Source organism: Bactrocera neohumeralis, unplaced genomic scaffold, assembly GCF_024586455.1.
Source record: "Bactrocera neohumeralis isolate Rockhampton unplaced genomic scaffold, APGP_CSIRO_Bneo_wtdbg2-racon-allhic-juicebox.fasta_v2 cluster11, whole genome shotgun sequence".
Taxonomy (NCBI): Eukaryota; Metazoa; Arthropoda; class Insecta; order Diptera; family Tephritidae; genus Bactrocera; species Bactrocera neohumeralis.
Genome location: NW_026089624.1, coordinates 13611944 through 13627323, shown reverse-complemented (window position 1 = coordinate 13627323; position 15380 = coordinate 13611944). Strand labels below are relative to the sequence as shown.

The 15380-nt window shown below is 38.2% G+C and overlaps 1 long non-coding RNA gene across 18 annotated transcripts; it reads left to right on the top strand.

The window, feature by feature from the left end:
• Window positions 1-1225: 1225 nt before the first annotated feature.
• LOC126765962 (uncharacterized) lies at window positions 1226-10983 on the top strand. 18 transcript variants are annotated; one of them, XR_007668646.1, is made up of 8 exons: window positions 1226-1388; window positions 8491-8841; window positions 8900-9330; window positions 9408-9727; window positions 9842-9912; window positions 9984-10159; window positions 10212-10364; window positions 10416-10983. It is a non-coding gene; the product is annotated as an uncharacterized LOC126765962 (long non-coding RNA). The 18 variants fall into 18 exon arrangements; XR_007668648.1 differs by having other exon boundaries at window positions 8479-8841; XR_007668642.1 differs by having other exon boundaries at window positions 8360-8841.
• Window positions 10984-15380: the final 4397 nt, after the last annotated feature.

Below are 15380 nucleotides of genomic sequence, written 5' to 3'. Positions count from 1 at the left end.
CTCAATTTGCAAACAAATTACACACGTTGCATATTATGAACTATTTGTAATGTATTGCGTACACTAAAACACATTTCACTTTTAGGCTTACGAAGTTTCCATTCTGTAACCATTTAATTATTCCTCGTATTATTAGATTTTCACACATTTTATTTTGACTCTGGTTATGGTAATCTAATCTAAATGCTTCTAGTGTGAAATAAAGAAACTTTCATTAGCTTCTAAACATAAAAAAATATTGTAATATACCGTGCACGTGATGCAAGGTGCTGCTGCAGCAAATAGACCCCTACTAAGTGTACGTCAAATTATATATATCTATGGGTTTACACAAATACAAACGCACTCCTGGCATGCAAACAACCCTCTTAAATTTTACAAAAGATAATAATAATACTAACTACCACCCAACTAAATCTTACCAACCAATGGACACTAAATCACTGATGTGTTTATATCATAAGCATTGGAAATAAAAGTTCAAAATATTGAAAAATAACTTACTACCTTTTATCGTTCTTCCTTCTTTACTTTACCAATAGTGTTAAGTGCTGAACACAATGAGCGCGACAGACTGCAGCAGCACGACAGTGAACTGAAAATGGCGTCGTGGATCCTTCTACATGAACATTTGTAAGAAGGCAGCGACATGGCAATGGCCGGCATGCACACAAAACAACGCAGTTGTCCATTTTGTATGTACACAATTTCGTTGTGGCCATACTAATACCTTTCCCTTCCATGAAATTTTAATATTTTGTTCAAAGTGAAATTTTTTATGCAAACAATAAGTAAATAGGTAAATATTTTTGTTTTAAATTATCAATTGTTATTACAAATGATATAACACAGCTATTTTATGCTTTTATTTGTAAAATAACGTCAGGTTGGTTAGAGCTTTGAATAATTTTACATTTTGCATATTATTGGCATCACTCCTCTCTACTGTCAACTCTACTGTCCTCTTTACTGTCGTCGGCAAATTTAAAAATATTTTCAAGTTAGCGAGACCGACAACTGAGAGCCTGCAGTCGTGCAGCTGTCTAAATAACTGTGTCCCTAAGAACGTGTGAATTTTAATATTTGACAGATGTCACTTGCAGTCTGTCGCGCTCTATGTGTTTGGAAACTAACATACTCATTAGGCGTTTATGTAAGAAAGGGATACACGCTCACACGTACCCAAGAGTTTCGTTATAATTGTCGATTGTACCTTAATAGCCCTGACAGACGAGCAAAATTAATGCTTCTTAAGCAACGCTATTGCGCATTGCAATTTTATGGTGACAGACGGCAGACTTGTGCATTTAGACAGCTGAGAGTGAAATTTGTTTATTTATTGAAGTGTGCGAAAAAGTTAACAATATTGGAAAAATGGATAGCAAACTGTGCGTTTTTTATCTGCCATCTAAAAATATAAAAATTTGTTTTTGTTAATATACTTGCACATAATTTAAGTAGCAATATAAAAACTGTTTACCTTTGAAGGTGTAAACACAAACAAGGCGGCAGATTTTCAGTGTTGCCTACTAAAATTTGGTAAATTCAGCTAAATGCACGGAATTCTTGTGCATTACAAACTTGCATTAACATGGGTCAAATGCGCACGTAAATGTAAATTAAGCCCGGTAATGCATATTAGCGCTGTCGTCTATCAGAGCTATAAGAAACTCATAGAAGCTTCAACAGAAATTTGTGGTTGCGTTGTTGGTTAATTAACTAGTGTTTTTACCGCTCACCGATAACGCCATCTTTCGCCATTCCTAAATAAAGCGGCAACTTTTCGTCAAATTCTCATTTAAATTCTAAAACTAGTACAAAAAGAATAGAATGCAAAACCAATTAATTTATTAATTATACTTTCATACATTTGCATAAGCATTAAACATAGCCCATTTAGAAATATTTGAAAAAAAATTACAATTTCTTCGTTTTCTGCAGCCAAGTTCACTTCTTAACGCGCTGTCAAAATACAAGATTGAGATTTAGAAAAACAACCCTCGATTTCAGGGTTAAAATTGGTACGTGCGGATAGAGGAGGACCTCCAGATCAAGAAAATATATATACTGTTACATCTGACTTATAGTTTTGGAGATATTTGCATTTAAAGTTCAAAAATTAAAATGCGAGTTTCTCCGATTTACTTATATTGCATTTTGCACTAATATTTTTAACTTTTATATCCGCTAACACTTCACTAATTCGATTCTACACATATGTTTTGTATTAAATAGTACAAAAGTAACTTTAATTCCATATTTAACATTCGCTGAAATCAATTTATTTATACAATATAAAAATGGTTGCAAACAAACAAAGCATTAGTGTTACCATATTTTGTAATCAAAAAACAAATAAGTAAAAAAAGAAAGATTTTACTGTCAACACAAAATTCATTATCGTGTGATGAATAATGTAAAATCTTTCAGAATTTTCATTATCTTGATAAATCCCGGTGTTTGATCGGCCAGGGTTATTTTTTTGAAGCGCAGCCGAAGGCCTCCAACGCAAAACGGAGTTCAACGCGAAAGAACTGAACACGCTCAGGTGTTGGTTCGATCAGGGCTATTTTTTTGAGATGCCAACGCAAAGAGGAGTTCAACTCGAAAGTACTGAAGACGTCTAGGTGTTGGTCCTACCAGGGTTATTTTTTTTTTGAAGCGTGGCCGAAAGCTGCTAATGCAGAAAGGAATTTTATGCGAAAAACTAATAATGAGTTATTTACTTCCTGCCATTGGGATATTATTTGTTTTCTTTTCTTTCTCTGGTAAAATATGGACATAAGGTAACACTGATTATTAGTTAGAATGCAACCCTTTTGTTATTGTGTAGACAAAAACGATTTAACAAAAGTTAAATATTGAATAAAAGTTATGCGCCTTTTGCACTATACATATAATAAAAAATAAATGGGTGGAAACAAATTAGTGTAGTGTTAGTGGATATAAAAGTTAAAAATATTAGTGTAAAATTCATTATAAATCGGAGAAACACGCATTTTAAATAGTTGAATTTTTTAATTTTAAATGCAAATATCTCAAAAAGCATAAATCAGCGGAAAATATATATATACATATATTCTTGATCTAGAGATATCCGTAATAACCATTTTAACACTGAAATCGGGGGATGCTATTCTAAAATTTACCCAAATTCAATTTTTCAACGTTCAGTGTACACCTTCCTTTAGGTACATGCCATGCAAAATCTATGGACATGCCGCTATTATTTTGGGACGGCAGTTAGTTGACTTGCAAAACACAAGGACTACAAGTTTTGCATGTTTTTTTTGCATATGCACATGTGCAAGTTAAGGGCGAATTATAGTGATTTGTGGCACGATTCCGATTACTTTGGCGGAGGGGTAAAAACAACCGAATTTCCGTGTAAATGGGGTATGTGCGGATAGGGGAGCTTCTCCAGATGAGGAACATCCAAAAATAATATAAAAATAACTTATATTTTTTAAAATATTCACGATTAAAAATTAAAAAAAATACACTAATAACACATGGTATTTCTCTATGTTTCACTAAATTTGTTCACGTTTTTCACTCTGTATATTTAAATATACACCCTAAACATTGAAATAAGTTTTTATTTCACTTTTATTTTGCTATATTTTACCTAAATTTATTAATTTAAAACTTAGCACACTCATTGTTGAAAAGGTTAGATTGTTTACAATTATGAGAAAACGAGCGTTGACACATCTTAAACAGCAAGTATGTAGGATTTTTAACGATTTTTCTTTGTTTGTTTTTTCGCCTGATTCTTTTTTTCTATATTAACTATAATACAAAATACTTTCCAACATTTTTCAAGTTATAATTGAGTTGTGAACATTTTTTCCATCTGCATATGTACATATATGTAATATATGTGATTTATATATAATAAACACAAATAATTAAAACTCTATGATAATATTATAAAATTTATATCACATCGGGGTGACTGAAGTATTTTCGCGTAGTACTCTTTTTTGCGTTGGCGGCCTTCGGCCGCGCTCTAAAAAAATATCCCTCGTCGAGCGAATACCCGGGGTGACTGAAGTACTTTCGCGTAGTACTCCCTTCTGTGTTATACCATGTTCAGACCGACACTTAATCACACGATTTCAGCTGTTCAGTGGTTTATCCCACTAAATCTTATAAATTTATCAAGATTTCGCCATACAAAAATGGCAGTTCAAAATCACTTCATCGGAGTGATTTGAAACTGATCCACGCTAAATCTCTCTGTGCGACTATGATTTTGCGCCATCTACTTGGCAGCATTGGAAATCTATTACATTATCACAGCTGATTTAGACACTACAAAAAGGAAAAAATGTAAACAAACAAATTTTTATTAGAGCAATAAATCTTGAATAAAGGAGAACAATTAATGAGATAACGAGAAACTGACGATTATTTTTAACAGCTTTTCCCAGAAAACTAGTTTTCGCACGTTAGCTCTCTTTTCGTCGACCAGGACACATATAATATTACTATATAATATGACTTATTTGTTTATTAAATTAAATTAAAAACATATCCCTATTAATGGATAGAGGATTTTTTGCGAAAAAAGGAATTTCAGCGAATTGCCTTATCATCACATGGCAGCGCTCCATTTCTTCGTAATTTTTAGCACACAAATGATGTTCACTACTAGTGTAAAATGTAGTTTTTAAAATAAAGATTTCTTAGGTAAAAAATCTGCTAAAAGTGTAAAATGTGGATTTATTTAAAAGTGTATAGTTTAATTTAATTAATATGAAGTGAAAAATGTGAATAAAGTGTGTCTAATGTGGTCAAATAGCTTTTGGAAATGTTAGAATTTTTGAACTTTAAGGTCAAACATCTCGTAAACTAGGCGTTTGCGGTATACCCTTTTTTAATCATGAGGACTTCCTCTTTCCAACAGGTACCGTCAAATTGCAGCGCCAAGTAAATCGGGATTGTGCCTGATTTGTTAACCAATACCAACAATTTCTTATTAAAAATATGGGGATTCAGACCAGCCTTGTTAATTCGTTAGTCGCTATTCGGTAGTTTTTTACATGTATTTTGTTTTCGTAAAATTAAGAGACTATCGTTCTACCGAGTAACGAACTATCCATCTGGCAAGCTTGATAATTGTTTCGTTACTCGGTAATATCACATCAGCTGTTCTCCTGCTCCTCTATACATTAATTTAAAGTACTTACCAGTAATAAATTTGATCTGCTCCACATCTCCTTCTTCTTAATTGGCGTAGACACCGCTTACGCGATTATAGCCGAGTTAACAACAGCGCGCCAGTCGTTTCTTCTTTTCGCAACGTGGCGCCAATTGGATATTCCAAGCGAAGCCACGTCCTTCTCCACTTGGTCCTTCCAACGGAGTGGAGGTCTTCCTCTTCCTCTGCTTCCCCCTGCGGGTACTGCGTCGAATACTTTCAGAGCTGGAGTGTTTTCGTCCATCCGGACAACATGACAACGTGGATGCACTCAGTCCGAAGTAGCATCTCTTTGCAAGAGTAATCCTGCATTGGATTTCCAGGCTGACATTGTTGGTGGGGTTAATACTGGTTTCTAAATAGACGAAATTATCTACAACTTCAAAGTTATGACTGTCAATAGTGACGTGAGTGCCAGTCACGAGTGCGACGACTGTTTGTTTGTTGACAGGAGATATTTCGTCTTGCCCTCGTTCACTGCCAGACCCATTTTCTGTCAATAAAATAAATAAAAAGATGATATCAATATCATCAGCATACGCCAGCAGCTGTACACCTTTATAGAAGATTGTACCTCTTCGGTTTAGTTCTCTAGCTCGAATTATTTTCTCCAGAAGAAGGTTGAAGAAGTCACACGATAGGGAGTTGCCTTATCTGAAACCTCGTTTGGTATCGAACGGCTCGGTCAGATCCTTCCCGATCCTGACGCAGCTTTTGGTGTTGCTCAACGTCAGCTTACACAGCCGTATTAGTTTTTGAGGACACCAAATTCAGGCTTCGCGGCATAAAGGCAGCTCCTTTTTGTGCTGTCGAAAGCAGCTTTGAAATCGACGAAGAGGGGGTGTGTGTCGATTCTCCTTTCACTGGTCTTTTCCAAAATTTGGCGCGTGGTGAATATCTGGTCGATTGTTTATTTGCCAGGTCTAAAGCCACACTTATAAGATCCAATCAGTTTGTTGACAGTGGGCTTTAATCTTTCACACAATACGCTCGATATAACCTTATAAGCGATGTTAAGGAGGCTTATCCCACGGTAGTTGGCGCAGATTGTGGGGTCTCCTTTTTTATGGATTGGACATAGCACACTTAAATTCCAATCGTTGGGCATGTTTTCATCCGACCATATTTTACAAAGAAGCTTATGCATGCTCCTTATCAGTTCTTTTCCGCCGTGTTTGAATAGCTCGGCCGACAATCCATCGGCCCCCGCCGCTTTGTTGTTCTTCAGGCGGGTAATTGCTGTTCGAACGTCTTCATGGTCGGGCAATGGAACGTCTGCTCCATCGTCATCGATTGGGGAATCAAGTTCACCTTCTCCTGGCGTTGTGCATTCACTGCCATTCAGCAGGCTGGAGAAGTGTTCCCTCCATAATTTAAGTATGCTCTGGGCATCGGTGCCTAGATCATCTCCTTGGGTTCTACAAGAGTATGCTCCGGTTTTGAAACCTTCTGTAAGCCGCCGCATTTTTTCGTAGAATTTTCGAGCATTACCCCTGTCGGCCAGCTTATCAAGCTCTTCATACTCACGCATTTCGGCTTCATTCTTTTTCTGTCTGCAAATGCGTCTCGCTTCCCTCTTCAACTCTCGGTATCTATCCCATCCCGCTCCTGTTGTGGTCGATCGTAACGTTGCGAGGTAGGCAGTCTGTTTTCTCTCCGCTGCAACACGGCACTCCTCGTCGTACCGGCTGTTCTTTTGCACTTTCCGAAAACCAATGGTTTTGGTTGCAGTTGAATGTGAGGAGTTTAAAATGCTGTCCCACAGTTCGCTTATACCGAATTGTTGACGAGTGCTCTGAGAGAGCAGGAGTGCAAGCCGAGTAGAAAATCGTTCGGCTGTCTGTTGTGATTGCAGCTTCTCGACGTCGAACCTTCCTTGTGTTTGTTGACGTTCGTTTTTTGCTGTACAGAGGCGGGTGCGAATCTTGGCTGCAACAAGATAGTGGTCCGAGTCGATGTTAGGACCTCGGAGCGTACGCACGTCTAGAACACTGGAGACGTGTCTTCCGTCTATCACAACATGATCGATCTGGTTGGTGGCTATTCGATCCGGAGACAGCCAAGAAGCTTGATGTATCTTCTTCTGCTGAAATCTAGTACCACAGATAACCATATTTCGGGCCCCGGTGAAGTCGATCAGCCTCAACCCATTTGGGGATGTTTCGTCGTGGAGGCAGAATTTACCAACCGTAGTGCCAAATATACCTTTTTTGTCCACCCTGGCGTTAAAGTCGCCAAGCACGATTTTGACATTGTGGCGGGGGCAGCTATCATAAGCGACCTCCAAGCGCTTATAGAAGGCATCTTTGCTCACATCGTCCTTCTCTTCCGGCGGGGCGTGGGCGCAAATCAGCGATATGTTGAAGAACAATCACCGGAGTGAATGATAGTACTCTTCGATGGAGTCTCTCTCGCACCACGAATCCAACACCAAACTTGCGCTTCTTTTATGTGGCCACTGTAGTAAATGTCACAAGGACCTACTCGCCTCTGTCCTTGTCCCGTCCATCGCATTTCTTCGACGGCGGTGATGTCAGCCTTTATTTTCGCGAGGACATCAACCAGCTAGGCAGCGGCACCTTCCCAATTAAGGGTCCGGACATTCAAGGTGCATGCCCTGATATCGTAGCCCTTATTTCGTTTGCCATGGTCGTCATCAAAAGGGGGGTCTCTCATCCGAGGCTTGTTGTTCCTTTTCATTGGAGGTGTGTTTTACAAGGCGGGTCCCAAACCCAGCGCACAACCCTATGTGGGAGGATCTGCTCCACATAATTTTCAATTAAATGACTGACAATTTTTGATTGCACTTTGATGAGGCATTGAATGAACTGTTTCGGAATAAAATTTATCATACTACAGAGGTAGAACAAAAAGTATGTTCACAGTTAAGCCTTTTAACGAAGTATCAACTAACGAATTACCAAATTAACAGGCTTCGGTCTGAATACCCCTAATGCTTAATTAGCCTCTAATCTCAGTTTGTTAACTACTAGTCAAATAACAACTGATGTTGGAAATATGTAATCGACTATTGCTTTCACTGATACTTTGTTGAATTGTCTTATGAATATAATATTGAGTCTGATATTGAAAGTCATCGTTTCGCTGTGAGACAGCGACACTTTTATTGGTGCACCTCATTCTTTCGTGTAGACTTCACAGTGGTACCAACATTGAAATCCAGAAATATGACGGTGCTGCCATTTATTTCCGTTAAGAGATGTATTTCTTAAACTCTACACTGTGAATAGTAAATACTAGTTAATCAATAGTTAACATTTTAGTTTACCAACGGTTAACTAAAAGCTGTGAATTCGGCCCTTAAAGTTATACTTGTAATTAGCGATTTTTGAAAGTATCGCGGACGCACTTCGTTATGGTGCTAACAAATAAAACTACCATTCAGGACGGAGGTAACCAATTCACAACTACATTTGAAAAGGTTCACCTCTTATACTACTACATGTCCATATCTAACTTTTTGTTTTGAAAAGGAAAATTCTGTTCTAAGAATAGCAACATTCATCATATACAACTTTTGAATGTGAAAGACGGAGATGCACATACTGACAATGACACTTTTAAAAATTGCCTTAATTGAATCGCCATTCGAAGAAAATTTTGAAGAGCGTCAGGTAAGTTACTGATTAGATATAATTTTTAACATTCTATTAATGTTTATTAAACTTTTAGAACAGGAAAAATCGAGGAACCATTATATATATTTGATATTTGAAATTTCATGCAGCCACACATATTTCCTCGGCAAATCTTATAACTTGCACTGGCAGTCTTTGAACAATTACGCCCGAGCTTCATGGGACCAGTTGTAGAATCCTTCAAACATCTCAATTCAAATCAGCCAACAACTCTAACATATCCACAGGCTAGTTCGGTGAGTAAAAGCTTAAAGAAGCAGTTAGTAGCGTGGATCGTGATAGTTCGTGGATCCTACGAATGCAATGCCACAATTTGACCGTTAGATTTGGGTGCGTCTCAGTGTGAAACACATCGCGCTATACCAAAGATAGGCAAGCAAGAACAAACGCTACAGAAACGCATTTTAGAGGAGGTACCCTCAATAAGGAAATGCGATTGGACTCCGTGTTATTTGAAAATTTAGTGTAAGTGAATTAGTATTATTGATTGTGGGTTTATGTACCTGGTACTACAAAGCGTTTTTATTGTTTCCTTTTTTTAGTTTCAACAATAGTGACAACCACAAAATGGGCGTTCGAATGGTTGATTGGTGATACGTGTTTACAGCAGGGATTAGACACCTTGGCGAAAAGTTCGCGCAGAGTTTGGGTGAACTATTTATTTATTTACTTAGTGTTTTTATGTCCTTTGAGATGACACTCAACACTTTCCAATTTGCTGGTGCGTCGTCAAATAATGTAACATTATGTGTATATGATATGTTGTTTGTAATTGCAGATAAAAATTGTGATGTGCTTGATTTTACAAATATAATTTTTTTAATTATTCAAACAACACGGCAAAAAACCAAAGTTAGAAATGGTATTTAATTTATTTCTTTAAGTTTTACTTTTAGCGCTACCAATGTAAATTTTTTATTGCGGTTTTATGTGTTTTACAAAGCATTTTTATAGTTTTCATTTTTTATCTATTTAGATTCGCCAATAGTGGTTTCATGAAAAGATATTAGATTCATCAAACAAAAAGTGGAAGGACTCTGAACACAAGTAAGTAAATTATATAAATGCTTTCAGTATTAACTTTATTTGTTACCATTGAATGCGACTTTTAAAAACAGTTGTAGAAAATGTGCGTCTCTTGGCGAATAACAATGCATTGGTAGTGCCTTCGTCAGGATACGATCCAACAACACCATGAAGATTGTCATATGGGCGCTTTGAAGAATACCATTGAGATGCTTGTATGGGTTCTTTTCGCACAGACAACACACACCCAATAAATGCATTTAATGAAGTAGGTGTAAACAAATGCACATTACTTTTTTCAACATTTTCGTTACTTTCAGAAAAATGCATTATCCGCCGGGAACTGGTACAATAATATTAATTGTTCGTTTAAGGAACATGTATAAACAAAGTAACTATAAAATGCTGTGTGCAGTCTTTGAACAACAAATGTAACATTTTGTACAGCATTTGCCTACGAGCAATTAACTACTGTAAGTGTAATGTCCCCGTTGCTTAGCATATTTTCAAGTGTTTGCCTTTAGTTCACGAATGCTTTGAAGAAATGAATTAGTATGATTGGCACAAATAGTCACGGCATTGCGACAAGTCCGTCGGCGGAATGCGTGAAAAAAGTGGTAACTACGGAGAGTCAACAATAAAGTTTTCGGTGGTCCTGTCTTACCACTGTCTGGGATTGCCATCCTTCACTTATACTAAGCCAACCACAAACATGCGCGAACAATTTCAAACTAATCCAGTCTAAGACAAATTCTATATATTGGAAATGGTAGAATAGAACTGTAACCAATACGCAGTTCATCACGAAAAAAACTTGATTAAGTGAGAGTATTTCCTGAAAGTAAAAATTAATTGTGTGTAACATAACTGGCTCAATAATCGGGCTGTATTATTAGTGTCTCTTGCAGATTAATAATAATTTGAAAATGTTTAAAATTAAAAAACTATAAATATTATTGTTAAAAATTAAGAATGATCTACCATCTTTCATTATCACAAGTGTTACCAATTAACAGTATTGAAAATTAGTAATTTTTTACAAGTTTAATTAAAAAAATAAATAAAATGAAAAAGTCAATATGTGGTAATATATTTAATGTTTAATTATTGTTAATAACAAATCGAAGAAAATTAATATCAACAATTTTCAAATTTGGAAGTAAAATACCGGGTTATTTTTACACTGGGAATTACGTAGCTTCATTTGGATTATCTTTAACTTATCTTTGTTATTTTTTTTTCTAAAGCTAATTATTCTTTTTCCAGCGCAAACATCGGTTCATGACGCTCCTTTTCCAAAATTAACTTATCCATTTCTACGCAAACATTTTTTTCTTCCCTTCCCATATAACCCCTGTCCTTTTCTTTTTCTAACTGTGTTGTTCTCCAGCTGATCGTCAAGAATTGTTTCTTCAGACTGGAAAACGTATAGTGAAGAGTTGTTCAGTTTCTTCTAAAAGCACAAAATAAATTATTAAGGATGTTGCTTTAGCAAAGTTTAAAAGAAAAAGAATACAATGCATGCTGCGCACAGGCAGCGAATATGTATAAAGAATACGTGCGACAATTCAAACGGTGCGTACACATCTCAATGTATGTTGACATAAGTACATTAATGTCTATGTGTTTGCCTCTTGCATGTAACTTAGGACTCTTAACCAAGCATTATGCGCTTATCGCTATACACCGATATCGCCTCAATGGCTCCAAATCCAATTTCGCCGACAAGCTTCTTAATGTACACTACTTTTCGTCCCCCGTCTTCTCATAATGGAACTACAGCACTGGTGTACCTCTTAAGTAGCGAAAGATACGGTCAGCAGCCGCTTCGTGCCTCTTGTGGGGATCTGCATTCACCTGCGCAAGCTTTGCTTTAGAATGCAGTATGTCTGGTCTAGTAGTCATCGCCAGATATAAGACAGACCCGATCAGTGACTGATAGTTAGTTTGGTTCGCTCTGTCCCAGTCCAATATACTGCTTACTACAGATTTTAACGCTTCCAGTCATTCCTTCTCTTTGATTTCCATACCAAGAAAATTTTTTAGTTGACCGTCACCAACCACATTGAACTCCTTGGAGATGAGCATTCTGATCTTGTTCAGGTCATCCTTGACAGAACTGGCTATCATGAGATCATCTACATATACAACAATAATGCCCAAATGGCTTTCACCTTTGCGTATATACATATAAACATGGTTCACTGGGACAGGGGGTAAAACCATTTTTCAATAGTGCGGAGTTCAGTTTTTCGTTCAATTCGCGTCCACTCTGTTTAAAGTCACACAATGCCTTGAGAAGCCTCAGAACTCGTTTCAGATGCAGTTCGTAAAAAAAACCGCCAGGCTGCCGCATCATGTAAGTCACCACTGAGATAAGCAGAGGATACGTCCATTTGGTACATGTACACTCCGTGCTCAACTGCCAAAGCTATAACCAGTCCTATTATGGAGTACCTGGCAACTGGAGAAAAGGTTTCGGAATAATTTATAATTAATGCCACGACATTGGGAGCTCCTTTTAGCAACTAACCGTGACTTGAAGTATTCGACGTTCCCATACTTATCACGCTTGACGGCACCCACTTGCATCCAACAGACTTCTCGCCTTTTGGTAGATCTACCAGAAACCAAGATCCATTTTACCGTAGACTATTCATCTCCTTCAGAAGCGAAGCCTTCCATTTGTTCCAATGGTACTTGTCCAATGCCTCATTTAGCCTTTTTGGGTCTGCTTCATCATCAGTTGTAAGAACGTTCAGCATTTGGTAATGCTTTCGCGGATGCCCTGGCAAACCAGTACGTATTATCTTCAGTCGCCCAGGACCCTTCATTTGCGCATCTCGTGGGTCACCTTGGATGGTCATATTCTGGAGCAACATCTTATTGTTGTATTTCAGTACTCGGCAGACGGTCGGTAACGGCTTCAAAACTTCATCTCGCGATTTTAAGAAGTACGCGAACACGTATCTAGATCGACCATCGATAAATGTCAAAAAATACCACGCTCCACCAATCCATTGGTCTATTCATTGGACCGCAAATGTCAGTGTGCACTAAATCTAGAACTTCTTTTGTGCGATTTTCAATAGTCTTTGGGAATTGCTTCACACAAATTTTGTTTTTTGCACATGCCGGTTGGTCTTGGTTTCTCAGCCCGTTCGTCTTGGTTTCTCAGTGGAGCCAAACTTTTCAACTGAGCTCTAAGCTACCGGTGGGGACGGCAGGTCGCGGATAGCCGGACGGCCTGTAGTAGCAGGTTAGTTGCGAAATAAGTTATGACGAATAAGCAACCCCCGACGAGGAGGGGCAGGAGTGGAGGTTGCGGTAAAAAAGTCAGCTAAGCTGATGAAACCCCTGCGACAGAGGCGAGCCGATACCGCCTCTAAAAAAATAGGTGTCCTCCCCCACCATGCAAGGACATGGTGGGTAATACAAAAATCCAGGCGCGACGGACTCACAATGAGCGGATTCCTGGTCAGCGTCTGTTCACCATGTTAGGTGCGGCTGTTAAAGTTTTTTTTTGACCGATGTACATCGCGGCGCACTGGAAGTCCCTTTAAATCTTTTCAGCAACTTCTGTGCTGCCGAGATGGATAGGGTGATGTGAGCCTTCTCTGCCGCGGTGTCCATCAGAAACCAGCCACTTCGGGCTCTGGTCAAGGAGTATGCATAGGGCGCAAGATTAGTGGTCTGCGTTGCCCCGGGCGAGCGCTGGTCCGTCCGTGTTTTCCGGGACCAATATAGCGAAAAGCAGGCCTCAGGGAACTAGGGTAGGTGCATTGACACCGAGGGTACACCCGCTCCTGTTTATTTCGGCCTGCCCTCTACACACGATGCGCTGGTACAAAAGAAAGGAATGGAATTTTACATGAGAGAAAACAATACAAACAATACAAACGAAGAACGAACGAACAGAAGTGGCAGCAACAGTTGCAGAAACATCTATGCTGCAATACTGGGAAATTACGCGGGAAACGAAGGAGATGTGAATAATCCAAAAGTGCAAGGAACTCCCAAAGGACACTAGTAATAGAAATTGTATTTTTCACTAACTCACCTTCTTTACCACCACAAGATTTGTTTTAGAAATTAATAAAAATGAAATTGGAATTGAATATACGCGTGTATATATGTAATGCGGCTTTCTTGTTTGTATGCAATGTATTTCAATTTATAAATGTAAAGAGAATACTATAGTAATTAAATTTTTGTAATTCCGAAACTGGATGGAAATGGCGAAACTCGGAAAAAAACGCTGATGCCGCTCGATGGCGAAAATTAGGGAAAAAAACGCTGATGCCGCTCGCTGACGAAAACTCGGAAAAAAACGCTGATGCCGCTCGATGGCGAAAATTCGGGGAAAAAACGCTGATGCCGCTCGCTGACGAAAATTCGGGAAGAAGGAACGCTGATGTTGCTCGGTTAAACTGTTTGCACACGCGTGATCGCTGCTAAGATCGAAAGCGAAGTGAGTTGCTGATCTTGTGGTTCCTTTTTTTCTTTTTGTAAGCGAAGGAAGGCGCTTGCGGTCGCTGGAGTCGTCGGCTGGCAGCACGGCCGCGAGCGGTGTGATGACGCTCGACGTCGGGTCCGGCGGTGCGGTGCAGCATCGTATGATGGTGTCGCATGCATACCTGGCACTGGTACCCGATCGTGCATTCGCACGAGTTATAGATTAAAAAACGTTGTTTGCTGTTCGGTAGTGAGCATCAGTCTGACTCTGCCATCAGATTAGCAACTCGAGTCTGCCCGAATGTGTGGGTGTACCGCCCATTCCAACAGATTCAAAATATGCTGACTCTGCTGTTTTGGTCACGTACTGGCTGATCATGCGATGTTGTGCACAACTGCATGCCGTCAGACGTAACCTGAGATGTAACTCCCCCAGAGCCACTCTGAGAAGTCTCCTGACTTCTTTTATTTATGATTTTCAAACATATCTTTTCATTTTTTCTTTTACATAAGTAAATAGTAACAATAATTATACTTATTAATATTGTTATAATTAGTGAGGCACTTATGCCATATGATACGTTTTTATGATATTTTAGTTCAACTATTTCTTTAATGTTCTTGAAATGATTTGGTACAATATCTTCAAATTTTATTTTTGACTCATAGCTTTGGTTTAAAATTTTTACAGGATGTATCAGTCTATCAACAAATTTAGTCTTGTTGTTACTAAATTTTTCTTCATTAATTTTAATTTCACATTTCTCAAAATTTAATATATAGTTATTTTGCAGTACGAAATCTCTGTCATCACAATTTTGTAAATTGCAATTTTCGTTTGTTTGGTAGAGGCATAAATAATTTTACATATACTTTAAAAAAACACTTTGGTATTTGAATGGCGAACAAAAGTGCTTCATTTTTGAAAGCTACTACTCCTACCTTGGCCAGTTTCAGTTTATAAAAATCTATGTCAAAGTTATCTATTTCTTCTTTAGTTAACATCCCCGCATGTATTAAATTGTTTTTAGCGG